The sequence below is a fragment of the Mobula hypostoma genome, chromosome 8, assembly GCF_963921235.1.
Source record: "Mobula hypostoma chromosome 8, sMobHyp1.1, whole genome shotgun sequence".
Taxonomy (NCBI): Eukaryota; Metazoa; Chordata; class Chondrichthyes; order Myliobatiformes; family Myliobatidae; genus Mobula; species Mobula hypostoma.
Genome location: NC_086104.1, coordinates 120,092,658 through 120,110,531, shown reverse-complemented (window position 1 = coordinate 120,110,531; position 17,874 = coordinate 120,092,658). Strand labels below are relative to the sequence as shown.

Sequence of the window (17,874 nt, the reverse complement as noted above, 5' to 3'; positions counted from 1 at the left end):
CAGCAGAAGTGGTTGAGGTAGGTTCGAGTTGTCATTTAAAGATAAATTGGACAGCTATACGGACAGGAAAGGAATGGAGGGTTATGGGCTCAGTGCAGGTCGGTGGGACTAGGTGAGAGTAAGAGTTCGGAACGGACTAGAAGGGCCGAGGTGGCTTGTTTCCGTTCTGTAGTTGTTATATGGTTATATGGTTAAGGATTCATTGCCCTCCTGATCATTATTTTGACACTAATCTCCATTTTCTGGGACCTGCAGTGCATCCTTCAGAGCGGCCCAGGAACTGCCATAGGCACACATGAGTAGGGTTAGTAAGTCGGCCGGGAGAGATTTATAAATTTCACACATTTTCTCTAACCAACTGAGGAAGGCAGTGGGTCTTTTTACTGGGTTCGGTGCCTCCGTTACCATGGCCTTTGCCTCTGCAGGGGTCCACGTCTTCAATATTGCTGTTTCCCCAATCATTATTTTTGGTGCTTGCTGAACTGTGTGAGCGGACGAATCGGGAAAGACAGGAGAGGGTGAGCGGTGTCGCGTTTGGCTTCTAGTTCGCATTCCAGTTCCTAACTGTTGTTCTCCCTGATTCCCCGCCCCGTCACTCCCTGTTCTGGTTCAGCAGTGCCGCTTGTGCTTGTACACGGTTACTCTGCTGGCGCCAAGCAGCAACCATTTCTATAACCTTGTCCATCATTCAGTCTGGTCCGATATTAGAACCATAATCTTTCGTACTTTGGGATACCATTTGGGGTATCTGGGGATATGATGGTACGGGGCCGGTGTCATGGGATAGGGTGGCGGAGCAGTTGGTGGTGCCGGGCCTTGTTTCTCATCGGGGCCTGGTGTGATAGGAGGCTCCTCCTCCTTTTCTTTCTTTTTCTTTTGTTAGGGGGTTGGTGCCTCTTTGCCACCTCCATCCGTTTCTCAAAACATCCCACCATATATTCCAAATCCCACTTAGGGTCCCCATTTCCATTCGCTACCTCATCCCACCAGGTCTGTATCAAAGGGATTTTAAAGCTTCCTCCGGACGGACAGTCTCCCTGCGACCAGCCATACAGGTCGCTGCTAAAGTTACAGCATATCGGTCGTCACCTGTTTCCTGAATTACCGTGTCAGCTGGTGACCCGGGGGTACCAGGCGATCTCCTACCTTCTGCCGAGTTTCTTCACAGTTTTCATAAGTTTCTCCGTTTCCTTACTTACTTTCAAGGCCTCTTGCGATCTCGCCCGTCGGGGCGGGGCTGCAAGAGCAGCAGAAACCGCTCGGCTGCAGCACTTCCCATTGTCTGGAAAAGAACACAGTTACACCGCACTCTCGATTATTCCCCCAAAAGCTTATCTACAGCGCACACCAGTCTTTAGAATTTCCTCAGCAGTCCTTCCGTTCCTTTATCTTCTTAACGGTAACTACCCTTTTAAATTCTAGCCCGCCCCCGCTTACAGCTGGGATGTCTGAAATGGTCGTCCCCCTTGCAGGTAGGACGCCGGCGCCTTCCCTAACTTGGAAAGTTTCTTTTTCCGCTCAGGTTCTTTTTTGGAATCCTGCAAGCTCGTGTCCGTTCAAAGGCTTCCCCTCCAACTAGAGAGGTGATAGGAGGCTCAGAATATCGCATCCTCATCGCTAATTGTTGCGGAAAAAGTACTCGGTCCTAGAGGGAAGTTACTTCAGAAAATCTTTATTAATGCATGATATCATGGAGAGCCCAAGAACTCAATAATGGAGTCCTGGAACTCTGCTTAACAATAGAGTACCCTTTTATTTATGCCCCAACAGTACATGACAAGAAGCACTTATAGCTGTAAGGAGGAACTTAGGCTGCAATTTTACAGAATAGCAAAGTAGCACAATATGTCCTTGAACGGTTATTCATTAATAACGGTTATACAATAGGGGAGGAGAAGATGGCCGCGCGCGCAGCCGCACCAAAATGGTATCCTATTTGTAAGTAGGTGCCGTGCACAATCCTGATTTGATGGAGACAGATGTGAGAAGCACGGAGGAACATCTGGAGAAACTTTCGAAATGCCCACTTCGCTGCCGTTGCTACTGTGCGATCGAGAAACTCCGGAGGGGAAGGCCCCAAATCCTCAGCTTTGCCTATTGCTTGTTTCCGGGGCGGGGTCGAAGCACATGGCAGAGATGGTGCTCGGTGCTCAGTGTCGGAGGGCTGGTCGGAGGCTCGAAGTTTTTGGACGGACTCAAGAGTCGTCTGTGGTCGGGTGCTTCCAGGGTGCTGCATCGGCAAGTTTGCGGCGCTGGAAGCTCATGGCAGGGAGAGTTTTTCTTCCTTCTACTGTCTGCGTGACACGTGGGACTTTCAAGAGACTTTGAGACTTGTTTTTACCGTGCCCATGGTCTGTTCTTTAACAAATTACGGTATTGCTTTACACTGTTGTAACTATATGTTATAATTATGTGCTTTTTGTCAGTTTTTCAGTCTTGGTTTGTCTTGTGTTTCTGTGATATCATTCTGGAGGAACACTATCATTTCTTAATGCATGCATTACTAAATGACAATAACAGAGAACTGCATGCCCTCATAACCTAATCTAATCTAATCTAATCTAATATATTTACTTAAGTGTTAGTTCCCAGAGAAGTATATCAGACTTGCTCAACTGCAGACATGATAATTCTCAGAACAAAGAAGCACAGAGATAGTTACTTCCGCGTTTCGTCCAAAACATACTTCAGTCACACAGTGTACATTAGTCACAGATAAATGATTATAGCCTTTGAATTCACACTCTTAATAAAATCATTAACCCCTTAACGTCCGTCACTAGGTCATAGCATTTTTCTTCCGCAAGGGGTAAGTGCCAAGAGTGGGGAGGAATGAGTGGACAAGGGAATCATGGAGGAAGCAATTCCTGTGGAAAGGGGAGAATGAGGATGGTGGTGTTAAGTGGTAGGAAGCTGGATGAAGTTGCAGAGAATGAACAGCTGGATGTAGATATCCAAGAGATGGTAGATAAGGACAATAGGAACTATCTCTGATAAGGCAGCAGGAAAATGGGATGAGGGTGGATGAGGACAGCATCCACGGTGGAGGAAGGGAAACCTTATTCTTTGTAGAAGGAGGACATCACTGATGTTTTGGAAAGGAAAAAAAAACATCCTGGGAACAGATGAGGCAGGGACTGATGGAGACGGAAGATTGATATAGACATTGATATGGACAAGGATAGATCTGGTCCTAGGGTTGAGGTTCTGAACTGGAAGAAGGCCAAATTTGAAGAAATGAGAAAGGATCTAAAAAGCGTGGATTGGGACAGGTTGTTCTCTGGCAGAGATGTGATTGGTAGGTGGGAAGCCTTCAAAGGGGAAATTTTGAGAGTGCAGAGTTTGTATGTTCCTGTCAGGATTAAAGGCAAATTGAATAGGAATAAGGAACCTTGGTTCTCAAGGGATATTGCAACTCTGATAAAGAAGAAGAGGGAGTTGTATGAAATGTATAGGAAACAGGGGGTAAATCAGGTGCTTGAGGAGTACAAGAAGTGTAAGAAAATACTTAATAAAGAAATCAGGAGGGCAAAAAGAAGACATGAGGTTGCCTTGGCAGTCAAAATGAAGGATAATCCAAAGAGCTTTTACAAGTATATTAAGAGCAAAAGGATTGTAAGGGATAAAATTGGTCCTCTTGAAGATCAGAGTGGTCGGCTTTGTGCGGAACCAAAGGAAATGGGGGAGATCTTAAATAGGTTTTTTGCGTCTGTATTTACTAAGGAAGCTGGCATGAAATCTATGGAATTGAGGGAATCAAGTAGTGAGACCATGGAAACTGTACAGATTGAAAAGGAGGAGGTGCTTGCTGTCTTGAGGAAAATTAAAGTGGATAAATCCCCGGGACTTGACAGGGTGTTCCCTCGGACCTTGAAGGAGACTAGTGTTGAAATTGTGGGGGCCCTGGCAGAAATATTTAAAATGTCGCTGTCTACGGGTGAAGTGCCGGAGGATTGGAGAGTGGCTCATGTTGTTCTGTTGTTTAAAAAAGGATCAAAAAGTAATCCGGGAAATTATAGGCTGGTGAGTTTAACGTCAGTAGTAGGTAAGTTATTGGAGGGAGTACTAAGAGACAGAATCTACAAGCATTTGGATAGACAGGGGCTTATTAGGGAGAGTTAACATGGCTTTGTGCGTGGTAGGTCATGTTTGACCAATCTATTGGAGTTTTTCGAGGAGGTTACCAGGAAAGTGGATGAAGGGAAGGCAGTGGATATTGTCTACATGGACTTCAGTAAGCCCCTTGACAAGGTCCCGCATGGGAGGTTAGTTAGGAAAATTCAGTCGCTAGGTATACGTGGAGAGGTGGTAAATTGGATTGGACATTGGCTCAATGGAAGAAGCCAGAGAGTGGTGGTAGAGAATTGCTTCTCCGAGTGGAGGCCTGTGACTAGTGGTGTGCCACAGGGATCAGTGCTGGGTCCATTGTTATTTGTCATCTATATCAATGATCTGGATGATAATGTGGTAAATTGGATCAGCAAGTTTGCTGATGATACAAAGATTGGAGGTGTAGTAGACAGTGAGGAAGGTTTTCAGAGCCTGCAGAGGGACTTGGACCAGCTGGAAAAATGGGCTGAAAAATGGCAGATGGAGTTTAATACAGACAAGTGTGAGGTATTACATGTTGGAAGGACAAACCAACGTAGAACATACAGGGTTAATGGTAAGACACTGAGGAGTGCAGTGGAACAGAGCGATCTGGGAATACAGATACAAAATTCCCTAAAAGTGTCGTCACAGGTAGATAGGGTCGTAAAGAGAGCTTTTGGTACATTGGCCTTTATTAATCGAAGTATTGAGTATAAGAGCTGGAATGTTATGATGAGGTTGTATAAGGCATTGGTGAGGCCGAATCTGGAGTATTGTGTTCAGTTTTGGCACCAAATTACAGGAAGGATATAAATAAGGTTGAAAGAGTGCAGAGAAGGTTTACAAGGATGTTGCCGGGACTTGAGAAACTCAGTTACAGAGAAAGGTTGAATAGGTTAGGACTTTATTCCCTGGAGTGTAGAAGAATGAGGGGAGATTTGATAGAGGTATATAAAATTATGATGGGTATAGATAGAGTGAATGCAAGCAGGCTTTTTCCACTGAGGCAAGGGGAGAAAAAAACCAGAGGATATGGGTTAAGGGTGAGGGGGGAAAAGTTTAAAGGGAACATTAGTGGGGGCTTCTTCACACAGAGAGTGGTGGGAGTATGGAATGAACTGCCAGACGAGGTGGTAAATGCGGTTCTTTTTTAACATTTAAGAATAAATTGGACAGATACATGGATGGGAGGTGTATGGAGGGATATGGTCCGTGTGCAGGTCAGTGGGACTAGGCAGAAAATGGTTCGGCACAACCAAGAAGGGCCAAAGGGCCTGTTTCTGTGCTGTAGTTTCTATGGTTCTATTGGGACTATAAGCAGAGGTTGGACAAACTTGGATTGTTTTATATGGAATGTTGGAGACTGAAGAGAGACATGAATAAAGTTTATAAAATTAAGAGACTTTCCCAGTTTCTAAATGTCTCCTACGAGAGGACATTGACTTAATGTGAGAGAGGGTCAGTTCAAAGAAGATGTGCAGGGCATATTTTTCACAGAGACTGGGGAGGTGGGGGTCGTGTGCCTGGAATGTGCTGCCATGGGTGGACATGTGATAGAAGTGTTTAAAAGGCTCTAAGTTAGGTACATTAATATGCAGAGAATAAAGGGTTGAGTACATTATGTACTCAGTGTTAGAGATTAGTTTAGTTAGGCATTAATTACTGGTTTAATTTGATTGCAAAACTTCTGGAGCCAAAGGGCCTGTTGCTATGCTGTACAGTGTGTGTTCTACATCTAGGTTAACTTTCTTGCCCTTCCCTTAAATCTATATTCTCTAGGTTTGTCTCCTCTTGATAATGGCAGAGGGTCAGACAGAGACCATTCAGCCCATCAAATCTGCTGAGGGCTAGATCTGTTGCATTTAAGTCTGATGATCCAAGTATGCATAAGAAAACCAGGTATGATTTGCAGAAGGTTATTTCAAGAGGCAGATGAGCTCAACGTTTTCTATGCAAGTTTTGCAAGGAGGCATCAAACCGCAGCCATGAGGATCCCTGCAGCATCTGATGACCCTGTGGTCTCTTGTCTTGCAGGCCAATGTCAGACTGTCTTCCAAGAAGGTGAACCCTCGCAAGTCAGCATAGCAGTAGGCCCAATGAAGTACCTGGTTAGGCTCTGAAAACCTGTGTTCAGAGACAGTTCAATCTCTCAGTGCTACAGCTGAAAATTCCCACCCCTACTTCGAAAGGGCATGAATTCTGCCTGTGCCCAAGAAGAGCAGTGTGAGCTGCCTCAGTAACTGTCGTCCAGTAGTGCTCACATACGGTGATGAAATACCTTGACACATTGGTTATGGCTAGAATCAACACCAGAGAGGACCTGGACTCACTGCAATCTGCCTATTACCACCATAGGTCTACAGCAGGAGTGCTCTCAATGGCTCTTTACGCAGCCATGGATCACCTGGACAATACAAATACCTGTGTCCGGAGGCTGATTATTGACCATAGATCAGCATTTAACATCATCATTCCTACAGTCCTGATTGAAAAGCTAAAAAACCTGGGCCTCTGTCCCTCCCTCTGCAACTGCATCCTGACCAGAGGATCACAATTTGTGCAGACTGGAAATAACATCTCCACCTCACTGACAATCAACACTGGTGCACCTGAGTGACGTGTGCTTAGCCCACTGCTCTGCTCCCTCTCTACCCATGACTGCGTGGCTAGGCACAGTCAAATGCCGTCTATAAATTCACTGAAGATACAATCATTGTTGGCAGAATCTCAGATGGTGATGAGAGGGCATACAGGAGCAAGATATACCAGCTGTTTGAGTGGTGTCACTGCAACAACCTTGCACTCAACATCAGCAACATGAAAGAGCTGATTGTGGAGTTGAAGAAGGGTAGGATGACGGAACACACATGAATCCTCATAGAAGGATCAGAGGTGGAGAGAGTGAGCAGTTTTAAGTTCCTGAGTGTCAATATCTCTGAGGACCTAACCTGGAAGTGACATATTGATGCAGGTATAAAGTAGGCAAGACAGCGGCTATATTTGATTAGGAGTTTGAGGAGATTTGTTTTGTCAACTAAAACACTCGAAAACTTCCATGGAGAGCAGCTGACTGGCTGCATCCCATCTGGTCTGGGGTGATTTCTGCACAAGACTGAAGCAGGTTGCAGGAACTTGTAAAACTAGTCAGCTCCATCATGGGTACTAGCCTCCGTAGTATCCAAGACATCTTCAGGGAGAGGTGGCTTAGGAAGATGGCATCCATCATTAAAGATTCCCACCATCCCACCACCATACCCTCTTCACTCTGTTACCATCAGGAAGGAAGGATAGAAGCCAGAAGGCACACACTCAGGCATTTGGGAATGGCTTCTTCCCCTCTGCCATCTGATTTCTAAATGGACATTGAGCCCATGGAAACAACCCTACTACTTTTTTTTTTGCACTGCCAATCTTGACTATTTAATAGACATATATATTCTTAATGGAACTCAGTTTCTTTTCTCTATATTTATTTATCATGTATTTCATTGTACTGGTGTCGAAAGTTAACAAATTTCACAACATATTCTGGTGATATTTAATCTGATTCTGATCTCTGTCAACCAACACCACCCATGAACATGGATCTTTCAAACACCAAGAAGAGGCTCACAGCTGCCAATTCATCCAGCTTTCCCCACTCCACATGACTTCTTTGGAGATGGGGGAGGAATCTGGTAGCCCCCGGGGAAATATCAAGGGAGCCGGGGGAAATGTGCAAACTCCACCCACACATAGTTACAATAACCCTCAGTTCTTCTTCTCCCCACCCAACAAACCACCCCCCCACACACACACACATACGCATTTAATTCCCCTGACATTCCATTTACTGAGTGCGTGTCATCTCTTATCTACACACAAATACCGGGAGAGGCAATTCACAGCTGCCAATTAACCCAATCACTCCACACGTCTTGCTTTAGGGTGTGGGGGAAAGCACGACTCATAAAGAATACGCAAAACCACACACACATCCAACATTAGCAAATGTGACCAACTCAGTTGGTTGCCTTGGTCAGCATGAATGTGTTAGACCAGAGGGTCTGTTTCTGTACTGAGTGACACTGGCCAGAACTGAGAGAGAACTTACTTCCCGTTATACTACCAGCCTTTGGGCCATAATGAAGACCCTTCAGGGCTTTCTTCATTGCTTCTTCCTTTCAGTTTTCACCAGTGTCTGTCATTTAAGTCCCGAGTGGAGACTCAGGAATACTGTCAGCTCAGATGTAGAAGGATTCTTCATTACTGTTCCGTAACAGTTTTGTTGGACCAGTCAGGGTTATTAGTCCCAAGCTGAACCAGGAGGACGGGTGGACTACTCTTAGTCTGAGCTCTTTGACCTGTTTGCATGGGTGACCCCACCAAGAGACAGAGCATAAAGCCCTGACTTCAGCCAACCGAGCTCTTTGAGTCACTGAGGCACGCAAGCCTCCAAAGCACGACAAAGTTGTGGATGAGAGAGGAAGTGGCCAGTAGGAGGAGGGAGGCGGGACAGGAGCCTGAGATGATTGCTGAATGAGGAGGGGTGAAAGATAACATGCTTTTCTTGGGAATGGGCCAGAACGTGCAAGTAGATTGGGAAAATCAGGTCAGCACTGGATCTCAAGAGAGAGAATTTGTAGAATGTCTGCGAGATGGCTTTTTAGAACAGCTTGTTGTTGAGCCTACTAGGGGATCGGCTGTACTGGATTGGGTATTGTGTAATGAACCGGAGGTGATTGGAGAGATTGAGGTGAAGGAACCCTTAGGAGGCAGTGATCATAACATGATTGAGTTCACTGTGAAATTAGAAAAAGAGAAGCCAAAATCTGATGTGTCGGTATTTCAATGGAGTAAAGGAAATTACAGCGGCATGATAGAGGAACTGGCCAAAGTTGACTGGAAAGAGACACTGGCGGGAAAGACAGCAGAGCAGCAGTGGCTGGAGTTTATGCGACAAATGAGGAATGTGCAAGACAGGTATATTCCAAAAAAGAAGAAATTTTCGACTGGAAAAAGGATGCAACCGTGGTTGACAAGAGAGATCAAAGCCAAAGTTAAAGCAAAAGAGAGGGCATACAAGGAAGCAAAAATTAGTGGGAAGAGAGAGGATTGGGAAATTTTTAAAACCTTACCAAAGGAAACCAAGAGGGTCACTAAGAGAGAAAAGATTAACTATGAAAGGAAGCTAGCAAATAATATCGAAGAGGATACTAAAAGCTTTTTCAAGTATATAACAGTAAAAGACAGGTGAGTGTAGATATAGGACCGATAGAAAATGATGCTGGAGAAATTGTAATGGGAGATGAGGAGATGGCAGAGGAACTGAACAAGTATTTTGCATCAGTCTTCACTGAGGAAGACAGCAGTATACCGGACACTCAAGGGTGGCAGGGAAGGGAAGTGTACGCAGCCACAATTACGACAGAGAAAGTACTCAGGAAGCTGAATAGGCCAAAGGTAGATAAATCTCCTGGACCAGATGGAATGCACCCTTGTGTTCTGAAGGAAGTAGCTGTGGAGATTGCGGAGGCATTAGCGATGATCTTTCAAAAGTCGATAGATTCTGGCATGGTTCCGGAGGACTGGAAGATTGCAAATGTCACTCCGCTATTTAAGAAGGGGGCAAGGAAGCAAAAATGAAATTATAGACCTGTTAGCTTGAGATCTGTGGTTGGGAATTTGTTGGAGTCGATTGTCATGGATGGGGTTACAGAGTACCTGGAGGCATATGACAAGATAGGCAGAACTCAGCATGGATTCCTTAAAGGAAAATCCTGCCTAACAAACCTATTACAATTTTTTGAGGAAATTACCAGTAGGCTAGACAAGGGAGATGCAGTGAATGTTGTATATTTGGATTTTCAGAAGGCCTTTGACAAGGTGCCACACATGAGGCTACTTAACAAGATAAGAGCCCATGGAATTACGGGAAAGTTACATACATGGATAGAGCGTTGGCTGATTGGCAGGAAACAGAGAGTGGGAATAAAAGGATCCTATTCTGGTTGGCTGCCGGTTACCAGTGGTGTTCCGCAGGGATCAGTGTTGGGGCCGCTTCTTTTTACATTGTACGTCAACGATTTAGATTATGGAATAGATGGCTTTGTGGCTAAGTTTGCTGACGATACGAAGATAGGTCGAGGGGCCGGTAGTGCTGAGGAAACGGGGAGTCTGCAGCGAGACTTGGATAGATTGGAAGAATGGGCAGAGAAGTGGCAAATGAAGTACAATGTTGGAAAGTGTATGGTTATGCACTTTGGCAGAAAAAATAAACATGCAGACTATTATTTAAATGGGGAAAGAATTCAAAGTTCTGAGATGCAACGGGACTTGGGATCCTCGTACAGGATACCCTTAAAGTTAACCTCCAGGTTGAGTCAGTAGTGAAGAAGGCGAATGCAATGTTGGCATTCATTTCTAGAGGAATAGAGTATAGGAGCAGGGATGTGATGTTGAGGCTCTATAAGGCGCTGGTGAGACCTCACTTGGAGTACTGTGGGCAGTTTTGGTCTCCTTTAAGAAAGGATGTGCTGACGTTGGAGAGGGTACAGAGAAGATCCACGAGAATGATTCTGGGAATGAGGGGGTTAACATATAAGGAACGTTTGTCCGCTCTTGGACTGTATTCCTTGGAGTTTAGAAGAATGAGGGGAGACCTCATAGAAGCATTTCGAATGTTAAAAGGCATGGACAGAGTGGATGTGGCAAAGTTGTTTCCCATGATGGGGGAGTCTAGTACGAGAGGGCATGACTTAAGGATTGAAGGGCGCCCTTTCAGAACAGAAATGCAAAGAAATGTTTTTAGTCAGAGGGTGGTGAATCTATGGAATTTGTTGCCACGGGCAGCAGTGGAGGCCAAGTCATTAGGTGTATTTAAGGCAGAGATTGATAGATATCTGAGTAGCCAGGGCATCAAAGGTTATGGTGAGAAGGCAGTGGAGTGGGACTAAATAGGAGAAAATGGATCAGCTCATGATAAAATGGTGGAGCAGACTCGATGGGCCGAATGGCCCTTTTCTGCTCCTTTGTCTTATGGTCTTAACATCACTACAAGAGTAACTTGGGGCAGCATCCTGGACCCAGCCATCTTCAGCTGTCTCATTAGTGACTTTCCTCCCGTCATGAGGTCAGGACTGTAGATGTTTGCTGATCACTGTATGAGGTTCATACCATCCATGTCTGTGCTCCTGTCATGGTCCGGTCAGTGAAGTCCGTATTCCGGTTCATGGTCCGGTCCATCGACCCTTGCTCTAGGTTATCCTGTCTACCCTGTTTCTGTTCTTGTTGAGCTCTAATTGAGGCAGCTGATGCTCGTTGGGGTTGGCTGCATAAATACCTTCTGAGACCAGGGCGTGGCTGCTGGATTGTTCTTGTCCTTTCTCCTTGTATCCCTTCCTCAGCCTTCTGTTTCCTCGCCTGAAGCCCTGCCTTGTCTTGCTGGTAACTCTCACCTCACCTCGCCTGAAGTTCTCATTTTGCCTTGCATTGCCTGAAGCCTTGCCTGGTCTTGCCGATAACTCTCACCTCGCCTGAAGTTCTCGTTTTGCCTTGTATTGCCTGAAGCCTTGCCTGGTCTTGCTGGTAACTCTCACCTCGCCTGAAGTTCTCGTTTTGCCTTGCATTGCCTGAAGCCTTGCCTGGTCTTGCTGGTAACTCTCACCTCGCCTGAAGTTCTCATTTTGCCTTGCATTGCCTAAAGCCTTGCCTGGTCTTGCTGGTAACTCTCGCCTCGTCTCGCCTTCAGTCTTGTCCTGGAGCCAACCCGTTCCTAGCTCCCTTCCTGTCCCTTGCCTCCATTGGGTAAGTCAGGCTGTCTTGCCATTACCTGCGGTTGGTTCTGTCGCTTCCTGTCCCTTGCCTCCGTCGGGTAAGCTAGGCCGTATTGCCGTTACCTATGGTTAGTTCTGTCCCTTCCTGTCCCTTGCCTCCATCAGGTAAGCCACGCCGTCTTGCCATTACCTACGGTTGGTCGTGTCCCTTCCAGTCCCTTGCCTCTGTTGGGTGGTGATCCACGCCTTGCCCAGGAGTACCGCGCCATGCCCAGGAGTACCACACCCTGCCCAGGAGGAGCCTCCAGTCTCCAGCCAAGCATCTAGCCTCTGGCCTCAAGCCTGAAGACTCCAGCCTCCTGCCCCCTGCCAAGCCTCGTCTCTAGTCTCTAGCCTCAAGCCTGAAGACTCCAGCCTCCTGCCCCCAGCCAAGCCTCGCCTCTAGTCTCAAGCCTGAAGACTCCAGCATCCTGCCTCCTGCCAAGACTCGCCTCTAGTATCTAGCCTCAAACCTGAAGACTCCAGCCTCCTGCCTCCTGACAAGCCTCATCTCTAGCCTCAAGCCTGAAGACTCCAGCCTCCTGCCCCCTGCCAAGCCTCGCCTCTAATCTCTAGCCTCCAGCCTGAAGAATCCAACCTCCTGCCTCCTACCAAGCCTCGCCTCTAGTCTCTAGCCTCAAGCCTGAAGACTCCAGCCTCCTTCCCCCTGCCAAGCCTTGCCTCTAGCCTCAAGCCTGAAGACTCCAGCCTCCTGCCCCCTGCCAAGCCTCGCCTCTAGTCTCTCGTCTCAAGCCTGAAGATTCCAGCCTCCTGCCCCCTGTCAAGACTCGCCTCTAGCCTCAAGCCTGAAGACTCCAGCCTCCTGCCCCCTGCCAAGACTTGCCTCCAGTCTCTAGCCTCAAGCCTGAAGACTCCAGCCTCCTGCCTCCTGCCAAGCCTCACCTCTAGTCTCTAGCCTCCAGCCTGAAGAATCCAACCTCCTGCCTCCTACCAAGCCTCGCCTCTAGTCTCTAGCCTCAAGCCTGAAGACTCCAGCCTCCTTGCCCCTGCCAAGCCTTGCCTCTAGCCTCAAGCCTGAAGACTCCAGCCTCCTGCCTCCTGCCAAGCCTCGCCTCTAGTCTCTCGCCTCAAGCCTGAAGACTCCAGCCTCCTGCCCCCTGCCAAGCCTGGCCTCTAGTCTCTAGCCTCAAGCCTGAAGACTCCAGCTTCCTGCCCCCTGTCAAGACTCGCCTTTAGTCTTCGCCTCAGGCCTGAAAACTCCAGCCTCCTGCCTCCTGCCAAGCCTCGCCTCTAGTCTCTCGCCTCAAACCTGAAGACTCCAGCCTCCTGCCTCCTGCCAAGCCTCGCCTCTAGTCTCTCGCCTTAAGCCTGAAGACTCCAGCCTCCAGCCTCCTGCAAAGCCTCGCCTCTAGTCTCGAGCCTCAAGCCTGAAGACCAGCCTCGTCCTGCCTGCCAGCCAAACCTCGTCCTTGCCTGGTTCTGGGTTCTGAGCCAGAGGTAAGACTCAGGTACTGGGTTCTTGTCCAGACTCTGGCTCGGAGTCCAAGCCCGGGCTCCTAGCTCTCTTGTCCAGTCATGTTCTGGGTTCCTGGTTTTTGTGTCCATGTCCCTGCTCTCACCCTGTATCCCAGTCCTGTCCCTAGTACTTCAGTTTCTGTGTCTTGCACTTGGGTTCGTTCCCAGCCACCATCTTATGACAGCTCCTGGGTCTGAATCTTGCTGGATCAGCAAAGGGAATGAGCTTCACATCCGCACTGTCCTGAATCTGAATCATGTTTATCATTATCTACATCCGTTGTGAAATTTGTTGTTTTGTGACAGCAGTTCACTGTAATTAATAAAATTTATATAAATTACACCAATAAATAAATAGTGGAAAGTAAAAGGAATAATGATGTAGTGTTCATGGGTTTATGGATCATTCAGAACCCCAATCATGGAGGGGAAGAAGCTGTTCTTAAAACATTGAGCGTGTGTCTTTGGGCTCCTGTACCTGCTCCCCAGTGGTAGTAATGAGAAGAGGGCTTATTCCGGATGGTGAGGGTCCTTAATGTTGTATGCCAACTTCTTGAGGCACCACTTCCTGAGGATATCCTCGAGGATGGGGAGGGTTGTGTCCGTGATGGTGGGGAGGGTTGTGTCCGTGTTGATGGGGAGGGTTGTGTCCGTGATGGTGGGGAGGGTTGTGTCCATGTTGATGGAGAGCGTTGCGTCCATGATGGCGGGGAGGGGTGTGTCCGTGATGGAGCTGGATGATTCTACAACCCTCTGCAGTCTCTTGTGATCCCGTGTATTGGAGTATCTATACCGGACAGTGAAGCAGCCAGTCAGAATGCTCTGCACCAGACATTTTGTAATCCTGTGTATTGGAGTCTCCATACCGGATAGTGAAGCAGCCAGTCAGATTGCTCTGCACCAGACATTTTGTTATTTTACATTTATTCAGAGTTAGGGTATGGGACAGGCCCTTCCAGCCCAATGAGCCGCACCACCCAGCAACCCCCCTATTGAAAACCAGTCTAATCACAGGACAGTTTATCACCAGATAACCAGGTACATCTTTGGAATGTGGGAAGGAACCGGAGCACCCAGAGGAAACCCACGCGGTTATGGGGTGAACATACAAACTCTTTACAGACGCTGCCCATTCCGACACCCCGAGTGGAATTAGCATGAGGCTAACCACTATGCCACTGTGGCATCCCAGACTTCGACATCTGCAGATGTTTGTAAGAGTCTTTGGTGACAGAGCCTATCTCCTCAAACTCTAAATGAAAGTTGTTGTTATCTCTTATTTGCACGATTTGGTCAAGGCGTTTCAGTGGTCAACTGACTCTGCAGCTGTGGCCTGCAACCATTGGGTTCCTAGACCGGCGTCACTCACCTCAGTGGCCCTGTGGCTGTGGACTCGACGGTTTGATATTTAATGTTCTCTGTGTTATTTGTTTACTTTCTAATTGTGCAGTTTGTTTTTTTCCACACCAGTTTCACACCATTGGGTGTTTGATGGCCTTGGTTGTGTGTTTTTTTTTCTTTAAACTGGTTCTATTGTGTTTCTCTGTTTAACGGCTGCCTGCAAGTAGACAAATCTCAAAGTTGTATAGTGTATACTCACTTCAATAATACATGAGCTTTGAACTTTGAGGTTTGATTAGATCACCGTGCTGGACCCACAATATATTGTCTGAGATGTTGACCCTCAGGAACACATCCACTGACATGTTGACAAAGTCCACTGCAGATTAAATCAGGCTAGAGAGGTTGCAGGCTTGAATGAATCAATGTGGCAAGATCCTGTTTCAATAGATTTCAATAGCTACATTTAATGTCAAAGAAATGTATAGAATATACATCTTGAAATTCTTTTTCTTCACAAACATCCACAAAAACAGAGGAGTGCCCCAAAGAATGAATGACAGTAAAATGCTAGAACGCCAAAGGCCTCCCAGCTCCCCCTCCCCCCACAAGCAGCAGCAAGGCAATGACCACCCCTCCCCCAACAGCAAAAAAGCATTAGCATCCCCCCACCACACACTCAAGCATGCAACAAAACATCAATAAAGACACAGACTTGCAGAACCCCAAAGACTACTCGTTCATCTGGGGTATTTGACATACCATAGGGGTTCTGTCTCTCTCTCTCTCCCTAATAAGGGAAAAAAGAGGTGTCCCCATTTCACAGGGAGAGGGGAGACATAACAAAACAACTCGCTGATTCATGGTGTTATAAGTCTGTTTTGTCACTTTTTCAGAGCTCTGTACCCGTTGTTCGCCCACGGCACATCAGTCGGCAGCGGTGGCACCACCAACCTTGAATCAGCCCACCTCCAGAGCCACGAAAATCCAGCACCCTGAAGGTGCACCTGTCTTCTAGTCTGCGTCCTTGGCATGTCAGAAAGTGGCCGGTCATGAGGCCCTGTGAACAGGTCCCATTCTTGCAAAGAACCGAAGTCAGAGTGTAACTCCAGGTCAGGGTCTTCAAAAGAACCTGAAAGGGGGAAAAGGAGATACCAAAGATAGAAATAAAGCTGTTTCTGAAGATGTAAGCAAAGGATTCGCCGCTTACGGTTACTGTTCTATAGATTTTCTAAGTATGCCTGCAGAAAAAGAATCTCAGAGTTGTAGGTGGAGAAATGTATGTACTCTGAAAATAAACTTTACTTTGAACTTTCAAATCCACCTTCCTCCCCACCCTTCCCCCTTCCTTGTTTGTGGATCATCATTGCAAATTCCAGACCTGCTGGACGGGGGAATGCGGAAAGAGGGTGGTTCCTCGGAAATGTGATGGGGGAGGAATATTGTTGAGTAAGGGAGTGATTTAAGGTACTGAAAGTGTATGTAGACTTGTTTACCACCACAGGAGATGGAAAATATGAAGCAGAGTCAGCAGAGCAGAGAGTATCCCCACCCATGATCAAACTACGCATGTTCATCTGTATCTGTCAAGTTGAGAGTGTAACAGGAACAGCCCTTCTGTCATCTCACTTCCACACTGCCTTCCAACCCAGCCACACATCTCTGTGACTCTAAACACCAGGAGGGGGATTTCCGAGAGTCCTCTCACACATAGGAAGTACTCCCCACTCCACCCCCAATCCATATAACCCCTCCGGATTAAAGCCCACAGCAGGATTAAAGCCAACATTTCTCGCCTCCGTTTGCCCGAATCAACTCAGGAAGAGGTGATTCTGATCTAAGGCTGCAGGTGAGAGACGTGACAGTTGGAGTTGAGGGAAGGCACGATTGGGATTGGGGTGAGGGGAGAGGTGGGGAGACTCTGTAACTAATTTAACTCTGGCTTCTATTGGTACTTGCAAAATTACCTCATCATCGACACGGATTTAGGAAAGGGAAGCCAAGTTCGGCAAAATTTCTTGGAGTTTTCTTTTTGGCGTTTTCACAGACAGAATTGTGGAAGGGCAAACAGTAGTGGTTGGAGTGTACAAGGCTTAAAATCGAATGATCGTTAAGCAGAATTACTTTACTTTTACTTTATTTTACTTTACTTTATTAGAACACGCAGAAGGTGTGTGTTTGGGGATAATGGACAGAGAACATTGTTGTGCTTGTATTAAATGCAGGATCGAACAGAGCCGCTTCACGAGTTACACCCGGGAGGATCGTCTGTCATATCCCCAAGCTTGTGGCTGATGTGATGCTGGGAGGGTGAGAGAACAATTTGTAGGGATCAAGAAAGGAGGGCAAAGGAAATCTGGTGGGAGGTAGCGAGGTCATCCCCAGAGAGAGAGAGAGAGAGAGAGAGAGAGAGAAACAAAAAGTAACACTGACATTTAATGGTGAAGGACTGTGAGTCACCTCAGTCCTGAGGTTTGGCTGTGACAGCAGACACAGACCATAGAACACAGAACAAAGAGCACAGAACATAGAGCATCGAACATGACAACACACTACAGCCTTTCGTCCCACAATATAGTGCCATTATTTTAACTTACTCCATTATTATTGTAACTCTTCCCTCCAACATAAATAGCCTCCATTTCTCTTTTGTGTATTTAACTGTCTAAGACTCTCTGAAATGAAGCTAATGTATCTAACTCTACCACCACTCTGATGCTCTCCTAACACTCTATGAAAAAAACTTACTTCTTGCATCCTCCAATCACTTGAAAGCTATGCCCTCTTGTAATCACCATTGCTGCTTTGGAAAATAAACTACTTGCTGTTCTCTGTGACTATGTATCTCATCATTTTATACAGCTCTCTCAAGTCACCTCTTATCCTTCATTACTCCAAAGAGAACGCCTTTCCTCATTCAACCTTTCCTCATAAGACATGCTCTCTAATCCAGGCAGCATGCTTGTAAATCGAGACATGGCAACATCCTCATAAATATTTCCAGTTCAACAACATTGTTCCATTATCAGGGCAACCAAATCAGAACTCAATGCTCCAACAGAGGCCCAGCCTGCCCCATCCAGTCCTTCAAGTCCTGGCAATATTTTTGTAACCATTCTTCAGATTTTTAAGCTAATGATCGCACATTATATTGCACGGACAGGCAGACAGG

At 46.7% G+C, this 17,874-nt stretch overlaps 2 protein-coding genes across 2 annotated transcripts in view; both read left to right on the top strand.

Annotated features, from left to right (window-relative positions):
* Positions 1-17,874, top strand: part of LOC134351189 (myelin-associated glycoprotein-like) — a 469,309-nt gene that overhangs the window by 248,100 nt on the left and 203,335 nt on the right.
* Positions 16,440-17,874, top strand: part of LOC134350568 (von Willebrand factor A domain-containing protein 7-like) — a 30,137-nt gene continuing 28,702 nt past the window's right edge. The window contains exon 1 of the mRNA XM_063055943.1: positions 16,440-16,551. The gene's annotated coding sequence lies outside the window, so the exon portion shown is untranslated. The remainder of the gene's footprint in view (positions 16,552-17,874) is intronic.